Source organism: Eriocheir sinensis, chromosome 32, assembly GCF_024679095.1.
Source record: "Eriocheir sinensis breed Jianghai 21 chromosome 32, ASM2467909v1, whole genome shotgun sequence".
Lineage (NCBI taxonomy): Eukaryota > Metazoa > Arthropoda > Malacostraca > Decapoda > Varunidae > Eriocheir > Eriocheir sinensis.
In genome coordinates this window covers 9,866,949-9,875,462 of record NC_066540.1, presented here as the reverse complement: position 1 = coordinate 9,875,462, position 8,514 = coordinate 9,866,949, and positions in this window count along the sequence as shown.

Sequence of the window (8,514 nt, the reverse complement as noted above, 5' to 3'; positions counted from 1 at the left end):
GCATCGCTTTGCTTTAATTGTTTTTCCGTTGTTTCTTGTTCTCTGGTTAGTTTGTAGCGTGAAGAGTTTGGAGTGATCAACGTTGCTGAGCTTGTTCAGGTGCTTAAAGACTTGTATCATGTCTCCCCGCAGTCGTTTCTTTTCCAACGTGAAGAGGTTGAGTCGCTCGAGTCGTTCTTCATAGGGTTTCGCCCTCAGTGATGGTATCATCTTCGTGGCGCGGCGCTGTACTCTCTCAAGTAATTCAATGTCTTTCCTGTAATTAGGAGACCAGAATTACACGGCGTATTCCAGGTGGGGCCTTACCAGCGAATTATACAAGGATAACATAACTCCCGGCGTCTTGTATTCGAAGTTCCTCGATATGAACCCATGCATAGGAGGAGGAGGAGGAAGGGGAGGGGGAGGAGGAGGAGGAGGAGGAGGAGGATTAAGTGCGAGGGGGAGGAGGAGGAGGAGGAACAACAACAACACAAAGGAAGAACAAACAACAGCAGACCTGATGGTCCTTACGAGGCTGTTTGTGACAAGCTACACTAACTCTCTAATCAAAGGTGGAAGATGAAGGACAGCAAAGGCAAAGGCTCCTCCCCATCCCCCCATCCCTCCAGCCAAAGCTGGCAGGAAAGGAAAAAGAACCATGCAGCATGGAAAAAACTGCATGGAAATTATGTAGGAGAAAGGAAAGAAGTACCATAAATGCTACCACTAACCGGGCGATAAAAACGGACAAGGATACCAGTATTCGAAAGAACTGAACGTTATTACGAGAATGAGTAATATCTTAGTTGCTGTGGACATAACTGCGAATAATAGGAAACTAACACTTGCGACCGTATGCAGGCCCCCAAAACAACAGACAGCCGACGACACTGCCCTGTACGAAGAGCTTCACTCTCTAACACAAAGCAAAGAAGGAATAATAATTGGGGACTTTAATTGCCCTAACATTGACTGGGGACATATGACTGGAGATCAAGAGGGTAACAGGCTTATAGAAATGGTGGAGGATTCGTTCCTCACTCAAGCTGTAACTCAACCGACAACAGAAAATAATCTGCTGGATCTGGTATTACCCAGTGACCTCGACCTCATTCGCGACTGTGAAGTTGGTGAGAAAATTACTGGTTGCGATCACCACTTAATCCGTTTTAATGTCAACATAAGTCACAAACTCATAGATACCAGACTACAAAAAAGCAAATTTCAACCGAGCCCGTGAACTGCTTCCCCCTGCGACCTGGGACCAACTTAACCTCACCGACAATACAATCGACAACGGGTGGAACGTCTTCAGAGATAAACTTTTGGAGGTAGAGAAGGCTACAGTGCCTGCGAAATCCAGGCGAGTAAATGGTGCCGTAGATCCACCGTGGATGACCAAAGAAATAAAAAGGGCAGTAAACCTAAAAAACGGAATTATAACCTAATGAAAGAGAATGACACGGCCGAAGCCCGTACACAGTACCACAACAGCGTCAGAGCTTGTCGCAGCCTTATTCGGAGTAACAAACGCAACTATGAAAAACAAATAGCGCGCGAAATCAAGACTAACGCCAAGAAATTCTTCACATACAACAGATCGAAAAAGAAAGTAAAATCCAATATTGGTCCCCTGACAGACGTGACCGGATCTGTAACCCAGGACAGCAAACACATGGCCAGAACCTTCAACAGTAACTTCGCATCCGTATTCACAGTAGAGGACATCGAAACCATTCCCGAGGTCCCTGACCCGCTGAGAGGAATCAAGCCCCTGGAATTTGACTCAATATGCGACCAAGAAGTGAAAAAGTACTTGGACAAATTCGACACGAACAAGTCAACGGGACTTGACAACTTGTCCCCGCTGTTATTAAAAGAGCTTAAACAGAAAATACTTCAGCCACTCACTAACATATTTAACCGGTCAGTACAACTGAACAAGGTCCCAGAAGACTGGAAGATGGCGAACGTAACACCGATTTTCAAAAAAGGAGACAAAAGCGTTGCATTAAACTACAGGCCCATAAGTTTGACATCAGTGGCAGGCAAAATACTCGAGAAGATTATTAGAGACAAACTTGTCAAGTTTCTAGAAGACAGTAATATAATCGCCGACACCCAGCATGGCTTCAGAAACAAGCGCTCCTGCTTAACGAATCTATTAGACTTCTTCCAAGGTATGTATAAGAATTGGGATGACCACATCCCGAGTGATGTTATATACCTGGACTTTCAAAAAGCCTTCGACAAGGTACCGTACGAGCGACTTCTTAAGAAACTGCACTCGGGGGGCATTGGAACCAATTTGATCGCGTGGATAAGAGATTGGCTCACCGGCAGAAAACAACGAGTGCTACTCAACGGATAGCCTTCCGATTGACTTCCAGTCACTAGTGGAGTGCCTCAAGGGTCAGTGCTAGGACCCATTCTCTTTATTATATCAACGTCCTAGAAACAAGAGTGAAATCCACAATATCGAAATTTGCTGATGACACCAAGGTGGGTGGAAAGGCCCTCATAATGACCGATTGCGAAATCATCCAGAAAGACCTCGATCACATTTTCGAATGGTCGGAAAAAGTAGTAAATGCAAATACCATCAACTCCTTCAAAAATCGAATCGACCGTCATTTTGCTGCGTCAGGAGTAAACTGAATATCGAGGTACTTTCATCTGCTCCCCAGGCCCCAAGTGGCTGTCGAGCAGATTAAATCACCAAAGCGGGCAACCTCGTAATGAGCCAATAGGCTTTCTGTTGCCTGCATTTCCATGTTTCCATGTTTCTTCCTCCTCCGCCGCCTCCTCGTCCCATTTATACGATACGATCGAGATAGATAGGAAGTTTGCCGTGGCAGGATCCCAAGTCATGAGTAGGTGAATTCAGCACGATTGGACCACATTTGTCATTAGTTATGTCACAGCCAATTTCCATTTATCTACTTCATTAGTTAGTATTTTCATCTAATGTGATATTACCTTTTCATTCCTCCTTTATCTCTCTCACCATGCCACCAATTCGTTTATTGCAAAATCCAACTCAGAGGATGAACTGCGACGTACAAGGACGAAGTTATGTTTGCGTTGAGATTCTAAATAATATTATCGGAATTTATTATCGGTATTATAAGAAAATCGTTATATTGAATGCGTTTTATTTAGAGCATAATTAAAAAAACCCGGTGAAATAACGATCTGAAGTTATAGAAAATTTAGAACAACGAAATGCACAAAAGCACGACTTGGCCTTTCTAAACCCATGCTGAGAATTGTGAGCTAACCTTTGCCTCTCCAGGTGATCCCAAATACTCCCAGCAGCTATAGACTCCCATTTCTCCCTGTCACTGATGTTACGCTACTTGGATGATGATTAGACTTCAGAGACATATTTGTGAAAGACCATAACTTACTTGTGATGCATAAGAATACGTAGGGTGAGTGTATACAGATAGTTTAGACAAATATTCCAAGACTAGGAGATGACGATTCCCGGGGTCATCCTCGATTTTAATTTAACATTTGACATTTAATTTCGTACGTTCGTGTCTTTTGCCGCTCAGAAATATAGAAACTTAAGAATGGCATTAAACCTTTTTTTCTTACTTTTCCACTTCTGCCGATATTGTTTCTGATATTTCCTTTCCTTGAATGTTGCTCATCAGTTTGATATGCTTCTAGGTGTCACTTGCCATTAATGGACAAGGTCTTTCTCATAGATATTTTCTATGCGGTGGAAATATAATATGTGATCTTGGACCTAATCTTGCTGTCAGTACGCTTAATCTTACATTTGATTCAGTCTTATGCAGTTCATCCTTCGTATAACAACGTTTCAGTTCCTTGTAACACCTAGATTTTCTTGAACCAATTATATTATCGCTGCAGCCAGTGAGGTGTCGAACTCATTCCAGAGATTTTTCCCCATCATATTTTCATGCTTGGAATTATATGCAATTTGAAATATGAAGTGCAGGTAACGTAAACACATTGAAGTCGAAAGTGAATTCTTTTTAACTGCAGCTGTTATGTCATCATACTTAATTAGCCCTCAGTCTCCATTGCTCTCTCATAATTATTTAAATCTAACTGAAGGCGATATGTTTTATTGCTTGATCTTACAAGTTCTCCCATATCTTACATATTTTAATTTTTGTCTTCGACTTAAGAAGTGTCGTGGTTATAATGCAGCCTTTGTTACGTATAGTATTTATATTCTCCTGGCTCTACGTATTGCACTTTGCTTGATAATAGTAGTATAACAATAATGATGATACTACTACAACCATTCAAATCAGATACGAAGCCCTGAACAACAATGAAAATCTTGATAATGAAGAAGTTAACGAAAACTTTCCGAAAGAAATTGCTCTTTAAGGTGGAAGTAGAAATGAAAATAAATCACAGTGACCTGTCTTCAGAAACGAAAATAATATTTCAAAACGCGCTGGATTTTGAAAGAGTCCTATCAACCTGAGACAAAATGTAAGAAATGGAACTATCAAAAGTTATTATGCTGGAAGGTGCTGGAAGGTCATGAAATGTATATATATATATATATATATATATATATATATATATATATATATATATATATATATATATATATATATATATATATATATATATATATATATATATATATATATATATATATATATATATATATATATATATATATATATATATATATATATATATATATATATATATATATATATATATATATATCACATACACAAAAAAAAACATCGAACTGACACATAACAGGCAGGCACGAAATATTGTAAGTCGGTGAACTCCTTCATTCAGCCCCAAAATGAATTTAACATAGGTGTCAGAAATTACAACACTAACAAAATAGGAAACTAAGAATTCTCTGAAAATAATGTAACAAGGGAATCTTCCTGGGGAAGAAATGATCACTGTAGAATTAATGAAAAACAATGAAGAAATTGGCGATGAGAACTATTCGTTTTTCAATAAACGAATAGATGAATAAAATAAATGAATAAATAAATTAATAAAAGAAATATCAGAAAACAACTGCAGAAAAAACATTCACCAATTTAAATTACATAAATAATATGTAGCATATATTTAAGAATTTCTCTCCTATCAGCCTTCGGTTAGGTATTTACGAATTATTCACAAAAAAATAATCACAAGCAAAATTTCAGACACATTAGATTCCAAGCAGCCCAGGGAATAAGCTGGTTTGGAAAAAATGGGTTCTCAACCACGGATCACATTCTAACAGTAAAGCAGGTAATACCGAAAACAGATGAGTTAAAAACCTCTTTTGCATTCTTTACTTTGAGAAGGTCATCGATTTTGTGGAAATTGTTGCGATAATTGGGGAGGAAGGGCCGAGTGTTCAGCGTACGGGCGTGGTGAGCTCTGGGACTTAGGTTCGAGTCCCACTGATGCACGCTCACAATTTTGAACCATCACCGAGTGGCGGAAGATTACCCACATGCTGCCCAAATCCTCAATCAACCCTATTTCAGCGACTTTGGTCACGTGGAGTACCGGAGTAAAGCAAGGGCCATGCTAGAGTCATATATCAAGGCAGCCACTATAAAAAAAAAATCGCCTGCCCCGCTAACGGGCTGGGGTCGCACGCTATAGACACCCCCCCCAAAAAAAAATAAGGAATAGGATTCGACAACGGGGTGAAGTGGAAGTAAAGGTAGACGTAAGTGTGTACGTATTGTTTGCGGATAGTATCGTTCCTCATCTCCGTTTCATTGCCCCTTTCCTGTAGTGGTTAAGAACCCATTACTCAAGGGCACGTGGCAGGTGTGACCACAATTGACCTTCTCTAGGTTTCTCAGGTACCCATTTATGGAACAACCTAAAAGGGAGGATAACGAGGGTGATTGTAAAGATGTCTATCTATATCATTCTATATACCTTTCTATTTATATAGATATTTCTCTCTCTCTCTCTCTCTCTCTCTCTCTCTCTCTCTCTCTCTCTCTCTCTCTCTCTCTCTCTCTCTCTCTCTCTCTCTCTCTCTGTGTGTGTGTGTGTGTGTGTGTGTGTGTGTGTGTGTGTGTGTGTGTGTGTGTGTGTGTGTGTGTGTGTGTTTCCGTCTCCACACACACACATACACACACACACACAGTATGTGTATATCGCAAATGTTGCACCGCTCCGGTAGCTCAAGCGGCTAGAGCGCCGCGCTGCAAGGCTTCACTGCCAAACAGGCGGCGGTTCGAGCCCCGCTCAGGCCGGATTCTTTCCGTTAACTAGGAGTGGTTACTGTCCCCCCTTGAGCAAGGGAGATAGGGTTTGTGGTAGGTGAGGTCCTGGCAGTACCCAGATATCGACGATAATGAGAATGCACTTGCTGGTGTCGGGAGGGTAACTGCTGGCGAAAGTGAGTCCAACTCGTGATCAGACCGTGGTGAATTACACACACACACACACACACACACACACAGTATGTGTGTATCGCAAATGTTGCTTCGGTAATGAGTGCTCGCTTCCTGTCTGCTGTTGCTGGGCCGGGGCGTTGGTCGTGCCGTCTCAGCTTTAATTTTTCCAGAGCCTGGTGAGGTGGAGGCGGGTCGTAGACTCTGTTGATACAAGGGTGCTCGTCTTTCTCAATCTTGTCACTGCATGACATTGTTAAGCTTGATACGGCCTGGCAAATGCTTCTGCTGCCACACTTGGCTGATGTGGAGTACTCATGGTAGACGCAGACCAGCCGCATCTGGTGACATTCCTTTCCTTATATTTTGTTAATGAGAGTCTTCTTGATGTTGAAGGCGTGGGTGGTAAGGAGGTTTTGGGCCGAAACTCTCAAGCTTTAACGCCCAGTTCATTGCTTATATTTTATTCTCTCTCTCTCTCTCTCTCTCTCTCTCTCTCTCTCTCTCTCTCTCTCTCTCTCTCTCTCTCTCTCTCTCTCTCTCTCTCTCTCTCTCTCTCTCTCTCTCTTCAAGTTGGAAGAAGAAATAAAAAGTTCGATTACGAAATGCGCGGCGTTAAACTCAAAAGCGTTCAATGCGTTAAGGACCTGGGGCTCAAAATTGCGTCAAACCTCAAATTCTCACAGCAATGCGAACAGAATGTTGGGCTTCATTAAAATAAACTTTTTATTCAAGAATAAATGTGTAATACTTCCGCTCTACAATAGTTTAGTCAGACCCCACTTGGAATATGCGTTACAGTTTTGGTCTTCCCGTCATGCAAAGGCCATTGCTAAATTAGAAGGTGTTCAGCGTCGGGCAACAAAAATGATCCCTTCCTTGCGCAACAAATCCAACGAAGAAAGGCTTTCTACCCTTAACATGTTCTCTCTTGAGAAACGTCGCCTCCAAGGAAAACTGATCGAATGTTTAAAAATTCTTAATGGTTTCACGAGTGTAGACAGATCAAAATGGTTTATGATCGATGACACTTTGCGAACGAGGAACAATGACATAAAACTCAAATGTAGACAAGTAAATTCAGACTGCACCAAATTTTTCTTCACTAATGTTGTAGTGCGAGAATGGAATAAACTCCCACCTTCAGTGGTCCAGTGTAACACGATTGACTCCTTTAAAAACAAGCTCGACCGTCACTTCCTTCAACTTAATATTAACAAGAGTTGAAATGCAACGTTTTGGAGTCATCTAATTAATGTAGAACCACTTAGGTTTAAGGACAGACCACCTAGTCTGGACCATGGGGTATGTGTGGTCTGATTTTCTATGTATATCTATGTAAATCTCTCTCTCTCTCTCTCTCTCTCTCTCTCTCTCTCTCTCTCCCGACTATAGGTTCGAGTCCGTCCTGAAATGCTGATTTTTCATGTCATCGCCGAGTGGGGGAAGATTATCCACATGCTGTTCGGATCTTCAATCAGCCTTAACTTCAGCGACTTCGGTCAAGAGCACCGGGGGCAGCATGGGCCAAGCAGTAGTCATACATCACGGCAGCCACTACAAATAAAATTAGCCGCGCCATTGACGGGCTGGGGCCGTCCAAAATGCCCCTCAAGCGCTACAGGCTACCAACGCTACAGGCAGCACACACACACACAACTTCAACAACTAAAAAAAAAAAAAAAAAAAAAAAAAAAAAAAAAACACACACACACACACACACACACACACACACACACACACACACACACACATACACATATATATTTGTAACCACTACAACAAAATTATGATAATGATTATATAAACAGTTTTATGTTTACCTTTGTAGGATTGTAGTTTAGGGAAGCAAAGACGACCAGCATCAAGTCAGCTGATGTTGACATGGGCTTTTAATCATAGTAGAAATACAAAAGTCCTTAACGAACTATAAGAACTTTTTTTTTAAGCAAAGTTTTCTAATCCATATTTGATTAAATATATTTTGTTTCAGTTCAGAAATCATTTGCTTCTATAATATCACAGAAAACACTGGATTGGTCCATAATATATGCGAAGGGTAAGACGAAGATATCCTCTGCTCCCCTTGGGAAATGTCAACAATTTCACCTCGTCTCCTCCACTGCACGAAGACTCGCTTCGTTTTTACAGTAGT